Source organism: Oxyura jamaicensis, chromosome 4 (genome assembly GCF_011077185.1).
Source record: "Oxyura jamaicensis isolate SHBP4307 breed ruddy duck chromosome 4, BPBGC_Ojam_1.0, whole genome shotgun sequence".
Lineage (NCBI taxonomy): Eukaryota > Metazoa > Chordata > Aves > Anseriformes > Anatidae > Oxyura > Oxyura jamaicensis.
In genome coordinates, this window is record NC_048896.1 from 12,670,267 (window position 1) to 12,694,070 (window position 23,804).

General features: G+C 39.0%; 1 protein-coding gene across 6 annotated transcripts in view; it reads left to right on the forward strand.

Annotated features, from left to right (window-relative positions):
• Positions 1 to 23,804, forward strand: part of AFF2 (AF4/FMR2 family member 2) — a 366,303-nt gene that overhangs the window by 248,270 nt on the left and 94,229 nt on the right. The window lies entirely within an intron of this gene.

Genomic DNA, 23,804 nt, shown 5'->3' on the forward strand with positions numbered 1-23,804 from the left:
AACAACAAACAAGACTGCTGGGAAGTCATCTGAGAAAAAAAAAAAAAAAAAAAAAAAAAAAAAAAAGAGCAAGATCTGGTTGTAGGGCTTAGATAGCCCTCTTAAAACCATCCACAATTTAGGTAGTTCTCTTCAAAAAAAAATTACTTGTTATTTCGATCTTTGATGTGTAGCACACAACTCCCACCATCCACCCTAGCTATTTTCACTAGGAGCTAAACACTTCAAGTGGCTGTTATCTCTGGCATTCTGTATCTGCAACAATGCTGTATTAATAGCATCCCTTACTACACAATGTTTTGAATTATAGAAGAGCGAGTAGAGGGCTTTTAACTTTGAACACATGCTTTATGTAAATACTCAAGTAAAACATAAGCTCGCAATGAATTTTTGGAGCCCTTCTCCTGAAGGCTGTATGCCAGGACGTTCCTAATGCCTGTGCCGGAGCCTCTGAGGCTGGGATGATGTGCAAAAGTCCCCATGAGGGTGAGAGCTGTGAGGACAGCGGTGGTGTCACCCTGCATTAGAGTTCCCCAGGCCAGTGCTGCGGAGCTGGTAGGTCTACACAGGGCACGGCAGAAGGCCTGTGGGGTTGCCACAACGCTGTAATGCTCCCCAGTGCTGAAGGACTGGTGAAGCAGCGCTAAGCGCTCTGATGCCTCTTGAGCTGGCACCAGTTGGATCATCATGAGCTAAAAATCACTTTACAACACACCATGACACAGTGCAGGCATGGTCTTAGTTCTTCAGAGGCGTGAAGACCAAGTGTTAGGCCTGCACACACTGAGAGCAGAGTTGGGCCCTGTGTTTTGATAACCTGGTCGCTCCATGTGTGGCCTGCTCCAGTCTCCCAAATCCCTGTGCAGTCACGTGGGGTGCTGTTATGGCCAGGCTAATGACTTCAAAACTTCTCATTAAATATTCCTCTTGGCTAAGTTTGGTTCGTAGATGCTCTCCAGGGGGGTCAGTCCTGAGTGTTAAAAAAACAGCTCTATTTTTAGGCTTTTTTCCATAGTAAGATTTTCTCAAATGACTTGCTGCAATAAATGGGTCTTTTTAAATTTGAAAAGTTCAGTTCTAAGTTCAGAGGTAGCCCTCAGGCACTGTGGTGGAAGATCCTTGTACATATTACAAAGTGATTATTGACAGAGTTTAACTTTATTGACCCTGCTCTCCTAATTCCTAACAAATTTTCTAAATGTGCTCTTAAAAATCCCTACAGAACACTGCAGACTTTGGGTAATTCCAGAGCTGCGTCTGAGATTATTGCTTTATTACCTTCCTTTTTTCCATTCCCTTTCCCAGGATGCCTGGTCCTCTGACATTTCTTTTTTAATATATTCTAAGCAGAATATGTGTGTTTGTCCTTCCTATATCTTTCCGCTTAGCATTTATCCAGCACATCTGATCTATTCTGTTGATTCAGGCACTTTTTTCCTCCTGCTCTAACCCCTCTCAGCAATGTACTTGCCTATGCTAAAAAAAAAAATTAGTTTTTTTCAGCAATTTGATAGCTTTGCCAATGGGTTCAATGAAAACAGATGGCTTGTTTATTCCTGTATTGATGACTGAGAATGTTCTGAAAGTCAGTAAACTTTCTACCTATCTGACTCCCCCTGAGCAGACCTGTGTCTTTCTTCCCAGCACCTGCCATGAAATAGAGCTCCTTGCTGGATGGCTGACTTGACTCATTTTCCCCTACTGTCAAGCTTGCACAACAGCTGAGTAAAAACCGTACTTGAATCAGCAAAGGAAAAATGAATATTTAATTCCTCCACAGGATTCTGTGGATCACTTATAGCTACTTATTGTATAAATTAAGTACAGTTTGTGCGTAAGTGCTTTTCTTATTAGATACCACTAAGGTTGTTAATAGCAGGTATATTCTTTGGATTTTAGAGAAATTTACTTGCTCTCAAATGCTTGAAAATCAAGTGACATGTCTATCTTTAGATGGGAAATCATTCTGAAAATGAGAAGGACAATCTGTTCTTCCTTATGTAATGTTTCCACCTTCCTTGGAGATAACCATATTGCATTAATATTCACTATGCCAAGAGATTCACTAAAGCATTTTCTTAATCTCACTTTGTTGCTATGATTGCAAACTAGGAGTTTCTATTAAGGGTCAGCCTAAGAAAAAATATTTTATTCATACAAAGTTTTAGAGTTATTTCGTATGTGACTTGATAGAAGAAGTATTGTCTGTAAAACATTACCTAAAATTTTATATTTTGTCATAAATTTACACAGAATGAAAATTGAAAGCAAATATTTGCTTTAAGAAAAAAGATTAGTGCTTTTGGAGTCTTCATGCCTCCTTTTCCTTTTTTTCCCTCTCAATAGAAAAACTGAAAGTGGGAAAATACGAACAAAGATTTGTAATTAGACATGTTTATAGTGGTTGGAAGGAAATTTTGCTGAAGAAAATCTGAGTAGAACGGAGCAAAAATAAAACTTTTCATAGAAATAGATTCAATCAAAAGGTTTTTCTTCCTGGATAGATGCCAATGTAAAATGTGTAGAAACATTTTTTGCTTCATTGATATTTTTCTCTCCATCCATGGGCCTCTGACATGTTTAGGTCTGTTTGTCTACATCTGTTTATGTAGTGCAGAATCAGATCGTTTGGAGCATTTGCTGGGTTTGTGTGCATGCTGCCCACTGTCGGGTTGTTTGGTGCTTCCTGTCACACACCAAACCTCTGAACAATTTCAAACAACTGCTAATTCACACAAAATCAGCTTAATTTGAAAAACTGTCCTTCTTATTCCTTCCAAATACATATTTCTTTTTAGTTTGTTATATCGTCACGTGTCTGCCCTGTTAATAGCACTGCTTGTTGTGCTGTTTTCACAATATATCCTAACAAAAGACCCTGTAATAACGTCCACCTCAGTTCACAAGGTTTAAGTTAAAGTGGAAGTTTTCTGTTCAGGGTATTAGCTTGGAATTATCTTTTGGATGACTATTTCAGTCAAAACAATATGTGTATTTCCTAGAAAAAGAGTAGGGAAAAACACATCTTCCCGTTGGTTTCTGTTTAAATCCCACAGCTGAATAGGATCCTGCAACAAGTTATGACTTTGGGTTGCATCATTGGCTTAAAATGTCCTCAGCTTCAAGAAATCTTTGGTTAATTACACAATTTTTACCTAATTAGGTCCAAGCAGAGTCTGTAGTAGGAGACACAGAAGTACCCAAAGAAGTTTCTCTGGGTGCTGGGTATGGCTGTTGCCTGTGCAATGCATTCTCACATGTATCACTGTGAATCCGAAGATGTGTAGAGAATAAAGCAAGGGAAAGGAGGAAAGAAAACTAAATAAAAACAACTCAACTCTGCCCCTTCAGCATCAGCCCTGTTGCTGTTTCTGTGACAAGTTTCTGTGGGGCTAAAGAACTTGGAGTGAGTTTATGAGGTTGGTTGCTATTTGTGCAAAACATAACTCTCGCTGACCCACTGAGTGCATGACCTGGTAATCTTACTTGTACTCCACTTGTACTCCTCACAGATTTGCTTGTCCATGTGGGCAGTTTGTGTTTGATGCTTTAAATAAAGACAGGTACTAACCATGGTGCTTGCACTACTAATAAGAGGTATTTAAATGGTACAACGATGAGCATGGAGTGCAGTAGATGAAGAAAAACACAGGAGGGGACAGGGGAGAGAGAGAAAGTTGTTATTAAGATGCTGAATTGGTGCTCAGAAGAATTTGATTTTAATTCTAGCTCTAACAGGGACTACCTGTATGACCTTTTGGAAACTATGTCTTGGTTTTCAGTCTGTAAATACCAGTGTTTTTTTCCTATCCTCTATCCTTTCCATTTAGATGGTGTAGTTGCTACAGCAAGGACTCTTACTTTGTCTTTGTACTGACCTAACACAAGGGACACAGGACCTTGTTCTCTCTGAGTGCAGTGGTATGTGTACGAGACGACACAAAGTCGTGGTTAGAGAGGAGGGAAGAAATGTAAAAGTACAGAATAGATATATATGTCATTGGTTCAGAACTTAGGGAATTTTATATAGGATGCTTGGGATAAACCTAATGAAAACATTGCCTATTATAGGCTATAGATTTTTTTTTTGTAATGTCTGTGAGCCACCATACTGTAAGAGGCTTCTGTAAAAAAACTGTTAGCTTAATCTCTGGTAAACTCTAACAGGACTTTTTACATAAGCTGTTTTTTAGCATGCATTTGAGATGAGTGCATTACCCATGAGTAGTGAACTCACAAGTGAGTTATGCGGGTAATCCCAAACAAGTGCCAATAAAATTTTTATAACACATAGCATCATTATGGAATTTGTTTATGCCACATATTTTATGGGAGAAAAAACTATGTTAGTCATATATTAGAAGGTTAATACTCTTTTTTTTCTTTTTCTTTTTTTTTTTTTTTTTTTCTACTGGTGCTGTTTTTCACATCCCTCTGCCTCAAAAGCCAGGCCAAGTGAACACCAGCAATCCTAGAAGGAAGGGAAAATTAAAACGAATACATTTTTGAGATCTCTCTGAAAATAAAACAAGGGCCAGATTCTAATCGCCTTACTCATACCAAACACCACCTTACTCCTTGAATAGCCCCCTAGATTTCTTAGGGACCATTTGTCAAGTGAAGTGTTATTTGACATGTGTGGCAATACCCCAAAATGGCTCAATCTAAACTAGCTTTTCCCATTTAAGCCCTCCAAAGCTTGCTGTCTTTGGTGGTTAGAAACACATTTATTTTCTTTTTAATCCCATCAAAAAAAAAAAGAAAAAAAAAAAAAGAAAAAAAAAAAGAATTCTCATGTTGGTCTGAGGGCTTGTTTCGGCCCTTTATTACCAGACTTGGATGATATGAAGCAGAATCCCAGCACTTTTATGAAAGGCTAAATACAGAAAAGCCCTCCTAAAAGGGTGGATGGCAGAGAGAACGCGCTGCTTCCCACCCCATTTGATAGGTCATGTTTGGGCAGCAGAGATCGAGGAATTTGGGCCTTTTCCACTTTCACCAGCTGGAATCAGCAGCATCACAAACCCCACCATGTACCACAGATACAGCAGATAAAAAGCCAGTTGCACTGTTGTAAAACCCTTCTCCCCATCCCTTCAGCATATTAGCTCCCATATTCATTTCTCCTTCTCTTGGGAGCAGTTATTTCGCCTTATGGACTTGTATTTTATATCCTCCATAGTATAAACACAGTGCATTGTAAGAGAGAATTTTTGTCCTTTTTTTTTTTTTTTTTTTTTTTTTCCTGCTCTTTTTGAGCTGGTAGGCGTAAGTCAAAGGCAGAACTTGACTTGGCTTTATTGAGAGCTGGATCAGGCCATAAATGTCCCAGGTTTGTTCTTTAGTCTCACATAAAATAACTCCACCGATAACATGCCCGGTCTGCTGATGGCTAATCAAGGGTTGCTGCTCAAAGCTCCTCACATAACCTAGCTATCTCCACGTTAACCTCCTCCTTTCATTTCCTTGGTTATGTTGAATAGGAAACAGTTATTGAACTGCATTTATGTTCATAGAAACCATTTGATTAATTGACTGCGCTTTGAACTCTTGTGACCCAACATTGAAATATAGCTCAGACAAAAGTGACAGAAGCCCAGCGATGGGATGGGGCTATAAAAGAGCACCAGTAAACTGTCCGTGGGCAGCCTGCGTTCATGGTCGTGTTTATCCTTGTGGAACTTGCTAAAAGTAAAGACAGATGTCCAGCTTATCTCATGGAGTCAATAGCAATAATATGTACGGATGCTGCTCACTGCGAGTTGAGCCTACTCCTGCTGTCACTATGTCTTTATGCATCCACAGGGAGAAAACCTGGAAGGCAGGGGAAGAAAAATATAAGTATTGCCAGAAATCCCTGTAGGCTATCTGAGAAGGAGCGGATGTGTAAAGCATTTCTTTCTGCATAAACATTTAGAAATCAAGCTCTCATAAGTCAGGGATCCACCAAATGTGGTGTGAAGAGGCAGATGAAGCCTGCCTTCTGGCATGCCAGCATTTGCTGATTGATTTGGAATGCAGAAGGACCCTTTTTGTTTTTATTTTAAAATTTGAACCACATCTTAATACAAATCAGGTGAAAAATAAATTGAAAAATAGTAAGCCTGAGATTACAGATGTGCCAGCTTCATATTGTTCAGTTTAGCTGAGGTCATAGTCAAACCCATCAAGTTCACATCATTTAGTGTATGGCCACTGAGGTAATACTCAAACAAAAGAAAAGCAGTCAGAATACTGATATTCTCCTACTTCGCCAGCTGGCCTCATTCAGCTGTACAAAGCACACTGGCTTCAGCTACGCAAGGAACTCTAAATCAGCAAGGAATGCAGGTTTTTAAAAGGATATTCTGTTCCAAACATCCCATTCATGCTCCAGCTCTCTGACTTTAGATCAGTCATAAAGAAGAAATACCTCTCCTAATATTCAGTGTCGTATTCTGAAATTTAAAATGTAAAAGCTATGCTAATGATGATACAGTTAATTTAGAGGAAGTTTTCAATGGAGGACATTTGTATTGTGCTCAGTGGTTTAGAAAAAGCGTGAATTTCCTATAAAGCCTACAAGTAGAATTACTGGCATCCATTCCTCCTCCATGCTGGTGATGTTACTATGCTGGTTCCCTGCATGCAGGTATAGATTTATGTAGATTAATTTGGTATAGTACAGTGAATTGCCACTATGATATATATTTTAGAATTACTTCCTAGCACAGCCTAATGGCTGGAATCAAATAAAACATAAAAGTAGATTTATATAGATTGCTGTATAAATCAGATAAAGCTTTATGTTACCTAGCATTGGTAATGGAAGCTTTTCCTGCAAATAATATAGAAGTTGTTCATGTAATATTTTCATTATTTCAGTGAGAGTAAAGCAACAAAAAAGAAGAAAAGAAATAAACAAGTCTATCGGGCTTAGCCACCATTAAACATCATTAACTATAATTTTGCCTGACAAGTTCTCTCATCTGATGATGGGTGAAATGGTAGGAAAGTAGACTGAACAATTGCATAAACCCAAATGAAATATGCCCTTGTATTCTAAGTGTGCACAGTTCAGTCAGTTAAAATAGAGCCATTTATTATGCTTTAGCAGCTAGTGCTTAATCTGGTTTTAAATAGACCTTTTTTTTTTTCTTTTAACTTCTTGCTGAGATTTAACTGGTTTGAGAAGATGCATGACATAGTGTTACACAATAACTCTCTCTCTCTCTCACCAGTTTACTTTGAAATAACTTTATTAGAGCACTGATGATGAAAATACCTCACAGGAAATGTAGATGGGCCTCTAAACAACAATGAATATATTTGTTTCGTTTGAAATGAGTGGATAAAGCCTTAATGAAAGCGACAAGAACACAGAGTGGAGAGGAGGGAGGATGTATAATGGGCAGAGCAGTGAGCAGCGCCCTCCTGGGGGCTCTGGGAACTCACCCAGGCAGTGCTGGGTGCCATGGGGCATCCCCCTTTCATCAGCTTCTCCAGGCTAATGGCCCTCAGCGTTTTTGGGGCAGCCTATCTAATTTCTTACTGGGCACTTTTAATGTGAAACTGTTGTTGTGAATCAGTGGGAAACACTTCGGCCACCCATTGCCAAAATGAGTTGGGAATTTATAACAAAATTGCCTCACATAATACGGGCAAAACTCTCACATGCCTGTATTCAAAGTGTGCTGTGCGATTCCTCCAGGTGGGAATGTCTGACCTCTACCTGGTGGAAGATTTGGACTGTAGACGTTTTGTTTGATATTATCCTGCAGTTCTTCACTTAGTCATTAGATCTCTCAGCCCTTGTTTTTCACATGTAATTCTGTAATTATACCAGCTGTGATAAACACTTTCTTGAAATCTTCCCTCTGGAAGAAATTTAGCTCAGGCCGGTCCTTTTGCATGTGACAGGAAATAAGCATCTCGCTTAGTGTTTGCACCACTGATTGATTCTAGCTACACGGGCATTTACCTGCAGGTTTACATCACATCCAACAGAAATGGAAAGGGAAGTTTTTTTCAAGAAATGATGCCTTTGTGTGTGCAAAAAGTTCAGAGCCCAAGTGACACCAAATTCTTCTTATAACTGTGCCTCGCTGGCACAGGCTGCGCGAACAATAGAAGGATGGACCCTTTCACCTGCAGGTTACCAGTTCAAATTCAAAGCAGGATTGTAGTGAACAAAAGTCATTATACTCCCAGAGCTATTCAGTGCCCTGTGTGAAATGAATTGAAGGTCTCAGTCCAGGTCTAATGGACATGTGTCCAAATCCAGAAGCTATAATTTTAATTGGCACTCCTGTTGATAGAGGCAGCATAGAGGCCAAGGATTGAATGGGCATACAGATTGAATTTACTCTGCTTGTTCAGACCTGCGTTAAAAAACAGTAGAGTAGAGGACCAGATGCTTGTGTAACTGCTGCACAATATGAACGTTTTCTGGATTAAGAAAGAACTGCAAACTTCAAAAGCATTTATGGAGTTTTAAGTCTCCCCAAAAGCCCTAACTATTTTTTCATTTAGAGAAAAAAATTGCTAGCAGTGTTCATTGAGCAGTCTGAAGCTTTGAGGTGTCTTAAATAAAAAAAAGAAGGGAAAAAATGTTCCAATTAAAAGTAACAGAATACCAGGAAAATCAGTTAAGAGACTGTATGTACTGTGCCTTCATATGAATGACTGACTGTTTAAAAAGAACCAGATTCACTGGTCTTAAGAAAAAAAAATATATATATATATGTATATATATTTTCCTAAAAAGAAATATGTTGTTTCCTAATAGAAAGGAAAAAGAATAACTCCTCCTTCACCTCTCCCCAAAAAAAAGAGAATATGCCCCCAGCGGACTGCCTGAAGTGCTCTGTGACCATGAGTATGCATTGTGTTCAGAGACCATATATTGCTAAAACTCCTTGATGGAATGAGTTTTAATTTGGTTTACAGAAAGCTTTAGGGGATATGGCTCTCTACAAATTAGACCACAGGAGCTATAAAATGAAGGATGTCCTCCCTAATTAGAAACAGTGGAGAGGCCTGGTGTTCTTCCTAGTTATAGCCTCGTGGGTACCCTCTCACATTTAAAATGGGCAGTAGATGCTTCTCTATAACTGTTTTCTAGCTTTTTTTCCTGGAATTTATCTGTTGTCCGATTTTCTGTCTCCAGTTCTGAACGCACCTTTCTTCATAGTTGTAAAGCCTTACCTGAAGTTTTAAATGGCATGTGCAAAACCAACATTTATTTGTGTGTTGCTTGGTGATCAGCCACCCCTAGCAAAGTAGCTTATTTATTTTAAATACTAGAAAATGGTTTTCAAACGTAGGTGAATGTGGCAGTCAGTTTAGCAGGGCTCCTTTTGCAGTGTGCGGCTGCACCAACTCTGTTTTCTCATTCCTCTTCTTTTGAAGTTAATGAGAGCTCTAAGGATAGGAATATAGATGGACTGAAATAAATTGTTTTATGGTAATCAAATTCCATTTTCCAGACACATTTTTTAACAAGAAAGTGTTCATCAGACTAGGATCCAGGATTTTGGACAAGAAAATAATACAGTTATTTAACTACGGCTGGAAAAAAAAGTGGTGCCGGCAAATCTAATAGTGGGATGTCTACGACTTGTCATTTGTGCCAAATTATAAAACCAAATTTAAGCATAAATGCACAACAACATGAGGCAAAGATGCACAACAGAAAAGATTCAGCTACAACTACATTTCCAAACTGCCTGGGAGTGGAGAGCTGAGTGTGGGGATGAGCTGGGAGCTGTTCTGTGCTAAAGCAGCTGTAATTTTATGTTTTTATTTGTCAGTAGGAGAAGACATCCAGACTCTTAATTCATCCGCGTGTTTTTATGTAGACTTATGCGGAGCAGGACCAATGACTGGCCCAATGAAAGCTTTAATTTACTTGTGACGTATTGTTTCCACTAGGAGTTGTTGTAGGTCAATTTGAGAACAATTGCTAGGTGAATAAAAGAAAGGAAAAAAGTCAAACATTGATATGGAATATAAGTAAAAAATGGAAATTTAAAATCAATCAAAATATTTATTTTGCTGCCCAGCACAGAGTATTACAGACAGGAAAGGGCTGTATTTTTAAGCATGATTGCTGCTTAGATTTTACCAGAATATATAACTGAGAATGTCTCCTGGCCGTCTTATTTTTGTGTAGTATTTCATCCTCTGGCTTTGTGGGGGAACTTTATGCCAGGAGAACTCACTGGAGACTGAGTGACAGATCAGGCTGTTGTCCCACATTCCCTTTCTACTAAATCACAGTTTTCTTTAGATGGAAGGTGGCTATTGTGAAGCTGTCAAACTGAGGAAAGTTAAATGGGCTGAAGTGAAGGCTCGTGTTAACAATAGCAGCTATCTCTGTCAAATGAAAGCTCAGCAGACAGTTACAAGGCAATTCGGCACTGATGGGTGGTCGATTAAAAACAACAAAAGGCAAGATGAATGAAAGGGGAAAATCCCTATTACTTCATGGTAGGAGCAAGGGGAAAACCAAAAATAAAATAAAGAGCCCACCTCACCCAACCCTATAGCAATTCGAACAGACTTGTAGTTAGCATGACCTTCATAATCTCAGATATGACACAATAAAACTGACAAGATTATTTTCTCTTCAAGCAGTGCTGAAGTATTTTCAGAGTATTTTCATTGGCAAAAAATCTGGAAAAGTAAAATAAATGCAGAGTTTGAGGCATTTGAAGAATTCTTGAATCTGATAACAGCTGGAACAGAGTGCCACCAGGAAAAATAGCTGGGTTTTGTGCTAAAAAAATTATGGCTTGATCATTTTTTTACAGTGTCATATCTGAGATTTTGAAGGTTACACTGTAGACAACCAGAAGAGGATTAGAGAGAAATTATCTTTGAGCTCAAGGGAGCACCAATTTAAATTGGATTTGAGATATAACTTTTGCATTACCTTAGGAGATGAAAGGTAGCGTTGCATCCTGATAGTTACCCAACTACCTAACCATATGTATCAACTGGATTAATCTGTAGATTAACAGCTTTTGCACCAAGTGCAAGGTGTATCATGCAATTTCCTCTTCGTGGGACTCATCCTGTTCCCACTGAGCTAAGATCAAAACTCAGCAAAAGCTGGGGATGGCCTTACAGCTTGTATGTCAGGCATAAGCTAAAGGTATACACTCAAATGATAATTGGCACTAAGATTTAGAGTTTCAACAGCAAGCACATAAAGTAAGATGAGAAAGTAAAAAATCAATAGTAAAAAAAAAAAAAAAAAAAAAAAAAGGAATTATCGCTTGTAACTATCCTAATCAGAAGTTAAGTTTTGAAATCCTAGTGAAATTTGATAGGACTCAAGCACCTACACCCACTTAGATCCTATGAAATTCCCATTCCTTTTCTTACAATATAAGCATTTTCATGACATTCAGAAAGCCAAGGAAAACAAATATGTTCTTACACAGCACACAATTAGGACTCAGGTTGCTGCCAACAGCAGAGCCAGGGTTCAAAGAGATTCTGAAAAAAAGATTGGAATAAAGAATTTGGGAGACATATGTGCTCCACAGGCATGAGGAGCCAACATTTACTTCAGTTATATTAGGACAAATTGTGTGCCAACAAATTGTCGCATTGAACCATCTCCCATGACAAGATGTAGACTTAGATGTACCATGGGCCTGATCCAGTCTGACAATTTCGATATGTTATAGTATTATTTGTCTCTGTAATGTTGTGATATTATTAGAGTTTATCAATAAAATTTAGTCTGCATCACTTCTAGGTTTTGTCCCAGAGGAAAAGATTTAGTATCTGTTTATCAATTTTATGTACTAATACTTTTGTTTATTTGTCTTATAACAACATCAAGATAGTCTATTCATGGCCAAAGAAACAGGGTGCCAGGCCTGGTGTAAATGTACAAAGAAGAGGGGGAAAAAAGAAAAAAATCAATATTTGGGATTTTTCTTTTCTATAATGTTTTTATCACTGAGGACCATGTTATGATTTTCAAGGTTTTTTTATGGTGTCATGCATTTCATCTAATAACTAAATTAATTTGGGAATAGGAAAACAATATTTACCTACCTGTCAGACAATCAACAAAAGTGTATTCTTTAAAAACTTCGTGATAAAGTGATGACGTTGGGAGAGAGATGTTAAATCTCCTTGCTAGAAGGAGGTCATCTTTCTCCTGCTCTTGGAAATGACAATGTGTGTCACGTTCTCACTAGAATCAATACCATGACAGTAATTAGCAGGGTTTGATATGAGTAATTAGGTATAAACAGTGGCTGTGGATATTTTACTGTACCCTTTTAAACCAATAACTGAATATTCTTTTCTTGGTTCCTCCCAGCTTCATTCTTCTAACACTGGAGAAGGTTCCTCAAGCACAAATTAGCAGATAGTTCAAAAGTAACCTGGGCTTCCTGGGGAACATGAAGAACAGAGAATATTTGTATGTGGCGTGTGTGTGAATGTGGGGAAATGCTTGGTTTTCCAGAGTTACACTATTTGCAATGATACTGAAGAAAAAAAAAAAATAATAACCTCTGTAGATTTCAGACCAAAGTGTGGCTTAAGCATGTGGTATAATTTATAGAGTAAACAAACTTTCAGTAAGAGCTAACTATATCAGGAAACTTGTTTAACATGCACAGAAGGCACTGTTAAATTATTTCAGTGCCATAATTCAAAATGCTGGGGAAAATTCTCCTGTATTATAGCCAGTGCAAGATTGGGTCTGCAGCCAAGTACATCAACATAAATGTTCAACTGTCTGGGGAAATACAAGTCTTACACTGTTACTTAGGGGAAAATGTGCACAGACATGGTGGAGCCCCTTATGAAACAATCCTCATTTTGTTAAACAATAGGATCAAATTTTCAATCAGGTTATCAAGCATATTGCATTCTTCAAGCTTGCCAAGCAAAGAGAAAGTATCAGCATGAAGACTGATATATTTTTACAGAATTAATGATGTATGAAACCTGGAAGTGGAAACATACATTTTCATTTTATCCACTAATTTTTCTTTTTACTTTATAAGTGAAAGGAAATGCTTGGAAGTATTTGCAGTTATTCATATCTGTTTATCTTAGAGTGATTATCAGAGCAAACAGTGTCAGGCATTGTGTTTGGATCTGAGCCTGAAAAATAATGCTTGCAGGAGCAAGGATTACTTGCATGAGTCAGTGTTTTCAGAACTGTGCCTGGTACTTGATTTCTATCATGCATATTCAGTGCCTTATAAATCATCCCGATTCAGAAATCATTTACGTATTTTTTTCATTTATCCCCTCTGTATTACTTTTAGTACATGCTAGGTTCACTTCATTTATACATTTTTAGATTGATCCACAGGATGTTCATTTAAGGATAAATGCAAACTGTCTTACTGAAGATTCATTTCTCTTTGCAAAGTTTGTATTAGATCTGTGGGGTAGGTGTTGTGACTTTGGGATGTGGGATTTTGCAGCTACAGTAGAACTGGCTTTCGAAACTGATCAGAAATTTAATGCAGTAAAAATAAAACTCATCTTCCTCAAGATCATCTTATCTTTGCTTTCTATGGGGATTTTTTGCTGATTGATGAGCCCTGAACACCCTTGTGTACCAGGCAGAGTCCAGCAGTATATTTATAAAGCTGTAATGAGTTTGCAGCAATGAAAACCCCAGGCAGTTCTCTCATGCACTCATAATAAGCCCTGGGCACTTGCTCATCTTCTCCATGCCTGACCCCTGCTCCTCATTCACCCTGCACCATCAGCATGCCAGCACACAGGACTTCATGCCCTCTTAGAATCCTGCTTTGGTAATGCACACCCCTGAAAATCTCTCTTTAAGTCAAGTGCTCAGCCTAAAGCATTCTACAAAAATCTGTGGTGTGACAAGTTCCTCTTTTCTCCGTATGAACAAACACTGTTTCCAAACCAAAACTCCCATTCTCCATAACCTAACACATCACCAGAAGCCATGGCGTGGCTGCCTTGCATGGCCTTTTCAGTTTCTGCCACTAGAAGTCCTCCCTTTACAAGTCTTTATAAAACACCTTGAGTCTTCCTCTTGAACAACCAAAGAAATGCTCTCCAGTTTTATGAAGTTGTTGTTCATTTGCACTGAAATGAAGCAGCCAGACCCCTTTATTGAGTTACAGGACACTCACCCACAACAATGCATTCATGAGGACAAATTGACAGGGATCTCAGGTTGAGAGGTTTTTGAATCCCTGGGGTCAGAGTCTTTGTTGGCATTCTTCCACTCATCTGATTAGTTAGGGTCCACTCACACTGAACTATTTAAAATAGAAGCACATTGTTCACACTACTGCTTTTTTAGAGACCAGTGTTGTGAAAGAAGTTGGCAGGTTTTGCCTTCAGCTTGCTCCTTGCCAAATATTCTTTATCCTTTCTGTGAAGGGATGAGTAGATGAGCAGTGTCTGAGCTTTAGAGGCTTTCTTGAGTTCCTTTTAGGAGTTTGCAAGCTTCTTCAAATTAGGAAGCACTATAATTTCAGTGTTCCAATGGTCAGTAATGGCAACGGTCAATTAAAAATGGTGTTTCTAATAGGGGAAAATCTGCTTTGTATTCAGAAGAAGAGACCATGTATCTACTCCTTTCCTATCCCTTCCATTCATCCTTCAAAGCAAAGCTGACACAAATGTATATCCTACAAAAGCACAGTAAGATTTTTTTTATTTAGTTAGTCTTTAGCATTTTCTTCTCTGAGTCTTTCATCTCTGCCTTCTCGCTTTTCCACTTTTTTACTACTGTTTTTAATGGATTCTCTTTCTCTGTTCACGCTTAGTTCATTTTGTCCCTGTCTACTTAACCAAGGCATGAACCTAATGGCATCCGTGTTAGAACTGGAAAACTGTTGGGCCTAATAGTTGACAGAAAATAGTTTTTCCCTTCTATGCATATGTAAGTTAGGAAAACTGAGAAAAAAAAAAGCAAAAAACACAGGAGGTGATGTGTCTGCACTGAGAAGCATTAACTAAGCGGTGCCCTTTTGCAGAGCCGTGTTTGGTTTCAGGGTATAAACATATTGGCTATGAACACTGTTCAAAGAGCTTATTAAAGAAAGGGGACTGGAGGGAAGTAGCTCTCATGTTAATTTTAGTCAAGAGGTTGTTGGGCCTAAAAAGGTTTAAAGTAGGGAAATGGTTTGTGGGCTGGGGATAAATTGTCCTGTTTTGTTTATTTACTTGACACCTTGTACTCAGCACCCAAGGTCCAGGCAGCTGCTTTGAATTGCTCACTCAGAGTTTTCTTTGCATCTCTTTTGGATTTCAGATCCACCCTTATACCTGAAGGGTGGATGAAGACAACTCGTGGAGGAAGACTGCAAAGCCACCCCATCCTCCCAGGGTCCTACTGCAGACCTGTGCCACAGCAGTGAGAAAGAAGCAGAGGTCCCCTTGTGCATGTTGTGCTGTGTATTGGAGGTGTAGGACACCCGTTGACCTCAGCAGCTACTGCAAATGGGATGCAGGATGGGCAGATACTGGCCCCAACATCACGTACAGCTGCTGTGGATGGGCTCTTGCTGCCACTGGAGCTCACAGGTTGGAACAGACTAGAGCTGTGTGTGAGCTGTGCCCTATAGCAGGCACTGGGGGAGTTTCCCTTCCTCATCACCCTGCTCTCCAGTTCCACACAGTCCTAGTACCCGTGCTGGAGAGGGACAGAGTTCATCTCAGTCCATACTCCCCCTGTAAAGTGCCTTGAGGGCTCTCTGTCATTCTTATCACTGACACCAAATTGCAGTCTCTCTCCATGACACTGAACTCTGCAGACAGCATTTTGGAATTAGAGGCAAATAGTTCAAGCAGCAGAAAGGATTTTGTGTGTTTAAGTAGCGCTCAGAGATGCAAAAAAAATGCATCAATATAGAGGCTTTAATGAACACAATAGCTGCTTCCATTCCAGACCAGGTTATTGAAGCTTAAGATTTCCAGACACAACTCATTTCCAAACTGCAGAAACAAAAGGACTCTACTCTTCAGATACGAGATTAGTCAATGTAAGTGGAAAACAGTGCATGCAGAAAGATTTGTGAATGACATGTTGGTACTGACAGCTCATCAAACAGCTCCTTGAAGGACTCACTTTGCTACCAGATTAAAAATAGAATAAAATAAAAGATAAAAGAATATAATCAGTGAATTAATGTCCTTCCATATGCACTGTAGAGCATTGGATAGACGAGCCACTCTTATGTTATTTGTTCCCTGGTGAACAACTTTTTAATATATTTTCTGGTATGATTTTTTAAAGTCACCTTTGCAAGTTGCTATGGAATTATCAATCATGGCTTAACTGTGTGCTAAGTTCCCAAAGCCTTTGTGTGTAAATATGCCAGCTGAAGGCTTGTTTACCAGAGGAAATACTGGTGCTCTGGGTAGGAGACAGATTTAATCAAATATGGTTGCAGTAAGCAGGTGTTTTTCATGTGGAATGTACTGGAAATGAGTACATATCACAGAAATAGCTCTTGGACTATATATTCTTCTTGGTAAATAGCAGAACCTGAAATTGTATCAGTTGTTGTGCTTGTTCAGAAGGAAAATAGGAGAAGCTTTGTGCATGCTAGCAGAATGTGGCACACTAGAAGAGGTGGCGGGTCCTCATTTTATTCTTCAAAAACTTCAAAAAGAGTACACGTTTTACACCGGAGTTTTTAGAAACCATGATTAGTCCTCCCCTGTATTGTTCCTGGAGCTATGCTTTTCTTTGTTCACGTCTCTCCTTTCTCCTTTCTTTTTTTCCCCTTTTTTCTTCATGATTCATCCTTCTGAGGCCTTGCCAAATGGTAGCGTGTGATACTGAGGAGTCATTGCACAGTGAGGGAGACACAACGCAATAGAGATTGCACCTTTCTAGACAGAAGGCGTAAAGACAAGAATATCAAACTCACCAGCCTGAAACAACAAGATACTGCTTTTCTTGACTTTTTAAACTACTGATCATGCTATTCAACTATTCTGCCCCAGTCCTGTTCCCAGAGAAAACTTCCAATAGAATGGACCTCAGTAAGGGTGTGAGTCAGGACAGTACTGGGTATGCTACAACATTATTCATGCTAAACATACAGATCTCCATCTATGCTAACGTACAGATCAAATTTGGCAACAGGTTTCTCCCTCCTCCCAAAGTTCTTGTCTTGGCTTTAATGAAAAGCAAAATGCCTGTCAACAGAGCAGTTGTTGCAATGCACTTAGTAGCAACTTAATATTTTAGTTGCCTTTAAGAGCTTTTTATGCATGGAGATTAATGGATGGCTAGATAAAGAAATTCTTCTGCTGAAAGAATTCATTTTGCTTAATCCTTTTGAAATTAAGAGATGATATGGAGAGGTGAGTAATGAAGTGCACTCTCTGATTGTGAGGTACCTAATAGATAACCACAGGGGTTACTTTTCTCTCACCAGCTGTAATTACACTAATTACTGATATGGTGCCAGAAACACTAAGGCAGACTGAGTGTGACAACACAAAATGGAGTGTTTCTTAGCGAGACATCTTTCTCCATCAGCTGGACCAGAGGGAGGCTGACCGTGTTATGAGGCTAATGTGTGCCTTCTCCTGTGGGAGGGAAGAGACCAGGTACCTCTATCGCTCATAGGCTTTTTGGCGGTTGAGACACGAAAGATGACTTCAGTTCTTTCTTAAGGGAGGCAATTTCAGGCCAGAGGCTGAGGATCTGATCTATTCTTCAAGCAAATTGGTTCTAATTAGGTCACTGAAGCTACCCAGATGAGTAGAAGTTCCACCTGTGAGTAAGAGCTCACCACACTGAGCTTGTCATTGACCAGAATGTAATGAAGGAGAATGCTGGATAAGGAGAAGGAAAAATTAATAAACTACATTTAAGTATATATAAAATGACTGGACAAGTGGCCCTGAATACTAAGGTAAATGGTGCTTGTAAATTCCATTTAATCTTCTGAGATTTTCTTTTACCGTAACTCTTATACTATCTCAGAGGAAATATTTTAAAGATGACTTGCACATTTCAGCAAAAGAATGAGTATCAGGTTTCAAGATTTATAGATGGAATATTTTAAAACAAAAGATCTTCCTTTTTCCTTTGGTATTACTCTACCATTTATTTTCATTTCTCCAGGTTCTTTGTCCACTGTATTATGAACTTCTCGGGGGAAATCTATTGTTAGATGTTTTCACACATGTAGTTCCCCTTCCTCCCCCTTGATGAATGATAAAATTGTGCTCCAGTGTGTGCAACACATTCTTGAAATACATCTGAATTCCATTATACAGTTTGTCATTTGCATGATACCTTTTGAGTTACCACTCTCAGAGAAGTCCTATATACTACAGAGAAACGCACTAGGAAAATGAAAAACAAGTTCAGTATATGTCCAGAGGGTAAACTGGCATAGCTTGTTTGGAACTGATGGCCTTATTTCCATGAAAGTTCAGGGGTAGAAAAGGTTGCACGTCAGTGCCAGTCACTGTTCACACGGACAGTGTTTCCTCCGCGTAAGTATTGCAGCAAACAAGTTTAACAAGGGCTTTGTAGCTCAAGTTGGTAAAGCACTACTTTTTCACCTCCAAGATGTGTCTTTGTGATTCCCGCCTTTTCTGGATTTAAGTCTTATTAAGTATGACAAGTGAAATTTGCAATCACAGTCTACACTCTCTTTTTAATATTGAACAGTATAATTAGTTGTAGCACATGCATCTCCAATCTGAGTCATACAAACCTGCATTTTAGTGTCCATTTGTATCAGCGGAAGGCTGAAGCAAGAGGGAACTTCTTTCCTTGGAGAGTTCCCAATGTTATTTGTATGCTTCCTGCACCTACCACTGCTTCTCCTGATCAGGGCTTTGTTGTGTCTCTTGTGTCATTAGGCTTTGTTTCATCCTTGCCTTTTCTTGTCAGACAAAGTTAAGTGGTACATCCTCCACTAATGGGACAGAAGCATGGTTTACCTATTAGGTAAACCATGGTAAACCATGGTTTCAAGGACACTATTACAGATTTACAAAATAAAAGCTGAGTATTTGGAAAAGCAAGAATCTTAAAAATGTATTCCCATTTTCCCAGAGACAAACCCAGCAAGAAAAGAATAGCCTGGCTGTTTGTCTGACACCATTGCCTGTCCTCCTTCTTGTAGAAGCAACACTTGTGTTTGTTGTGATATGATCCAGATGCGATATGCATTTTGTAGAAATGTGGTTTGATATGAGCAAGTTAATTTTCTGGGCAGCTCAGGATTAGGGAATTGCCCAGTGTTCCCTTCACTGTCTGCTTGCAACCCCCTCTTCCCTTTCCTACATCCTTTCCATTCCCACAAGGCTTTTTTACACATGAATAGAGCTCCAGTGCAGAGGTGAACTGATCTGAGAGAAAATTAGAAATGCAGAACCTGGATCCTATATTTAGGCTGCATTTCAAGCACCTCTTCTTCCTTGATGAAGCTGTCTCATGAAACTTACAGCATCTTATAAACACAGTGTTCTCCCAGCATAGCCCTACACAAGCAGAGCAGGAATAAATGCATAGTGTTCTCAGAAACTTGCTGGCAGTACGGACCTTATTCACTTGAAAAAAGCATTTAAATAAGTTATACCTGAAACAAATGAAAGGATATTGAGCTGTGAAAGTACTCCTTTAAGAGGTTATAATGCTCTATAAAAGTACCTCAGATGAGAGTATACTGTGATAGTGCTTTTTCAGGCAGGAGAATATTTCACATCTCCCAGTCAAATCTTGACTTGCTTATTCACAGGATCCCAAACCAGCAAATGTGGTGTGCACAAAGCACCTGCTGAACTCTGCAGCAGGGTTGGCTACAAGTGCCTGTCACATCAGTTTCACTGTGTGTGCAGCTGAACTTGGTGGCACCCCAGTAAATTACAGCCCAGACCCCAGAGCTGAGTTTGGGGTTCTGCTGCTTTTGCTGCTCCCTGGACAGATGGTGGGAAAGCCCATTTTGGTGACCCCAAATGTCCCATTAAATCCTAGGTCATCTTGCTCTGCAGCTTTGGTCTCTCAGTATTCATGACTTCTTTGAGCAGTTCAAAAAGGGTGCCTAGGCTTATATTGTAACCGAGTAACTCTTGTTGTAAGAACTGTGTGGAGTGGCCAGAGGGACTCCATGACTCATTCGTGTCGAAAATGAACAAGAAAAAAGGTGTAAAACGAAGTCTTGCCTGCTGAGAAACAGAAGCCATGGTGGGGCTTGCATAACCTTTTAATATTGTCTGTTAATAGAACAGCCACAGAGGGGTTTCGGATTAATAAACTTTTAAGCTGTTATCCAGCATATTTTTTTTGAATTATACTTTTGGACAATATGTGTAGAGTCAAAGAGAGAAGATAAAAATTTAGCTTGCTATGCCAAAATCATCATGAACAGATCTAAGAACAGCTCATTTTGATTTCAGTTCATCTCATCTTATTTTGATGTCCATTGCAAGTTGAAGTCTGCTAAAAAAACATGTCATTGTTACAATATCTGGTAAGACTTTTACGGAAGACATCCTAATAAAGCCCTCATTCAGACGTTTGTCTAGTTAAATTGTAAGAACAATCTGCTCTGAGAGCTGGTTCATCCCTGGAGGAAGTGGGTATTGTAGTCAGTCAATGAGATTGCCCCTACTTACACCACAGATAAATGTGTTGCTTTGTCACAATGTTTCTGCTTTGCAGTAATTTCACATTCCAAATTACAAACCTCTGAAAATTGTAGATTATAATAAATATGCTGACACAACTTCAACTGATAGAGTAAATGGCATTGCTCTAATAATTAAATCAAAAATCCTACTTAATCCCACTCTTTCCCTAAAGCGGTGTTTTGCATTAGCTATGGATGAAAAGACAAACAAGTACATGTATATTCAATAATAATGTCAGCTGGGTCAGAGAAGAATAGGAAATAAAATGAATTCATAACACCTCTGGAGATAGCTTTTTGATACAGGCAGTTTTCTCTTTGAATTGCCCTCATTGATAGTATTTGTTGTAACTTTAACATATCCACCAAATTGGCCTTTATTAATGGCTGGCCTGATCTTAATAACAAATATACACTGTAATCTCCAGGCTGCGTGTCTTCTGAGGTTAACAGGTACATAGAGCAGAATAGATAACGTGTATTTACAGGAATCTCTCCCTCAAGAGGGCCTAATTTCATGTTCAAACCATCCAGATAGTGTTTGAGAGAGCTATAGATACAGAGCACTTGTGGCTCAGTGCTTTGAAGCTGAAGTGGGTTACCTCTGTAGGTGTGACAGTGAAATAGTCACCTTGGATTAAGGTTGCTGACAGTCTTAAAAAGCCCTTACTGGGCTTTGAGTGTGATCAGATGCTACTTGCTTATAAATGAGAGTTAATAGAAACATAAAATGGTGCAAGCTACTATGACCCATGGCTTCAGAATATTAAGCACGGTTTAAAATTGTGGAAGACCATCTAGACCTCAACTTTCTGTAAAATATGACCTCTTCTAGCCTGCTCTGGGAGCAGGTTATTTGAACTCTTCAGCATCCTACTTCCATTTGCAGATACTGTGTATTTTTAATTTATCCCCTCACTTCACTCCCTACCATCTATTTGTTGTTGATACCACACTTGATTTCTCTTTAATTATTCCATCTGCCAGAAGAGTGTGATGCATTTTAGAAGCTGTGTGGTTTAGTTGTTTAACCTTTGAGTTCTGTAACTGAATGAGATGACATATTCTTCATTTAGCGGAACTGGCTAAGAAGAATTATATACTCCAAGTGATAAGCTTGAAACTGCTAAAGAAATACCAAAAACCAATTTTTTTCCTCTCTCTAGTCGTCTAAACATCCATTAGTCCCTTGAAGGGAACTCATAAATCCTGCAAATTTAGTTTATCTGAAACCAACTCTAACAGTTGTCCTTCCTACTAATCATGTTTTATATCCATTTTATATTTTTCAATATTCAATAAACATGTCTTGTGCTTACTGTACTTGTTGGAAAGTATCTGCAGCGTAGGCTGGATAAGGACAGTTATTAATCAGCCATTTCAGATGGCTGTTTGGTTAGTTTACTAAGTATACTCATTTATCTTTTTTTTTTTTTTTTTTTCTTTGTTCTTTCCATCTATCTAATGTGGAATTTCTTTTGTCCTTTTTGGTTTATTTCTACCATAATATGTCAAAAAGGAACTTAACATGTAACAAAGGGGAAAAAAAAATCTGATAGCTGGGAAGAGGAAAAAAAAGAAAAAAAAAAAAAAACCTTTTGGGCTTCATTCATGAAACGATCCTTTGCATTATGTCCTCTTAGATCTGCATTAAAAAATAATAATAGAGCACATTATCTAGCAGTGTGGCTCTAAAGCAGTAGATAATTTACACATTAAAGTGAGATGTAGGTTTAAAATTAGGAGTGTAGGAATGCGTAAGAGTCGGAATGATATAGTCCTGTATTAAGTTGGTCTCAGTTTCCTGGGGGTATTGTCCTTCTGGTGTGTAATGAGACTTGCAGATAACAATCTGGGGCTGCGGATAGATCGAGGTAGGACGGCGTGTTGAAAATGGCACAGCAAGTAATGACGCTGGGGAAACAAATGAATGTGTCTGCTAGATAAACAGCGTAAAAAGTTCCCGTTCATCACCAAAATCCAGGCCTCTAAAGATTAATATTTCCCAAAGAATTCTTACTTTTAGAAGATTCTTTATCAATGCTACAGTCTTGCTTTTACGGGTTCACATATTACAGGGAGGCATCTACCATTTATCAAGAGGTTAATGACTGGTAGTTACGTGTCCAGATACTGTGTAACCACAGAGCTGCCCGACAACAGAGGTCACTGAAAGACAGATGACTTACAAACCAGTTTAAAGATCTCCTTGCACTTTCTCTTTTTATAAGAGCACCAGCAGGGCTTCGAACCTTCCGATATTTCTCCATTGGGATTATTGTCCCCTCTTTAAAATTCCTTATGCCAGGAGGCTTCCATGATTTACTGGCAGTCTTCAAACAACAACAGAAAAACTTCCTAACAGAACATCCACTGATTGCTACAGTTATTTAAAGGCTAACAATAAAGAATCATAGACTTCGGTCTCCATCAAAGCAGCAAAGAAACAGTAATTGCAATTTGCTGGTCTCCTGCAGTGGGTAAAGGAGATCAGCCTGGGAGAAAGGAAGCTCAGCACTTTCAGTGGCTGGCACAGCAGATCTGGGTGAGATGTGCTGATTCATTCATACGTCATCCTGTGAGAAAATAATTTGTCAAGGTGAAAAGATGGGTGTGAGGTAGAAGCGTGTCCAAAGGAGTATCAGCGCTGAGGAGGACCACCAGATATAAGTGTGGATATGGGGGACGCTGTAGGGGAGAATATTTGGTGGCTGTTAGTCGTGTCTCTCTTGGTAGACAGACCTTGGAAGAAGAGACCTTCCCTGCAAAATTGTAAGAACAAATAATATGGCTTCTAACCCCCTGTGTTTTAACATACCCAAATCTTGCATTAAAATAAATAAATAAATAAATGTATAAGATGAATGTTAACATAGTAGCATCCATTATTGAACTCTTTCTTCTGTCACAGGAAAGGAAGGAGACTTTGGGACAGCCAAATCTATTAGGAGTTTCCTTTCCCTTTAACCAAGGGCAAAGAGCAGTAACATGAGATTTCCCTGTAGGGAAAACAAAACAAAACAAAACAAAACAAACAAACAAAAAAAGAATTAGCAGATTCCTACTTTTTGCTCTGCCTTCAGATACTAACAACTGCAATGTCCCATCAGACATCAGAGAAGCTCCTCTTCTTGATTTTCCTCATTCTGCACTCTCAGTTTGGTAAGGTGGGATTGGTGCAGGCCT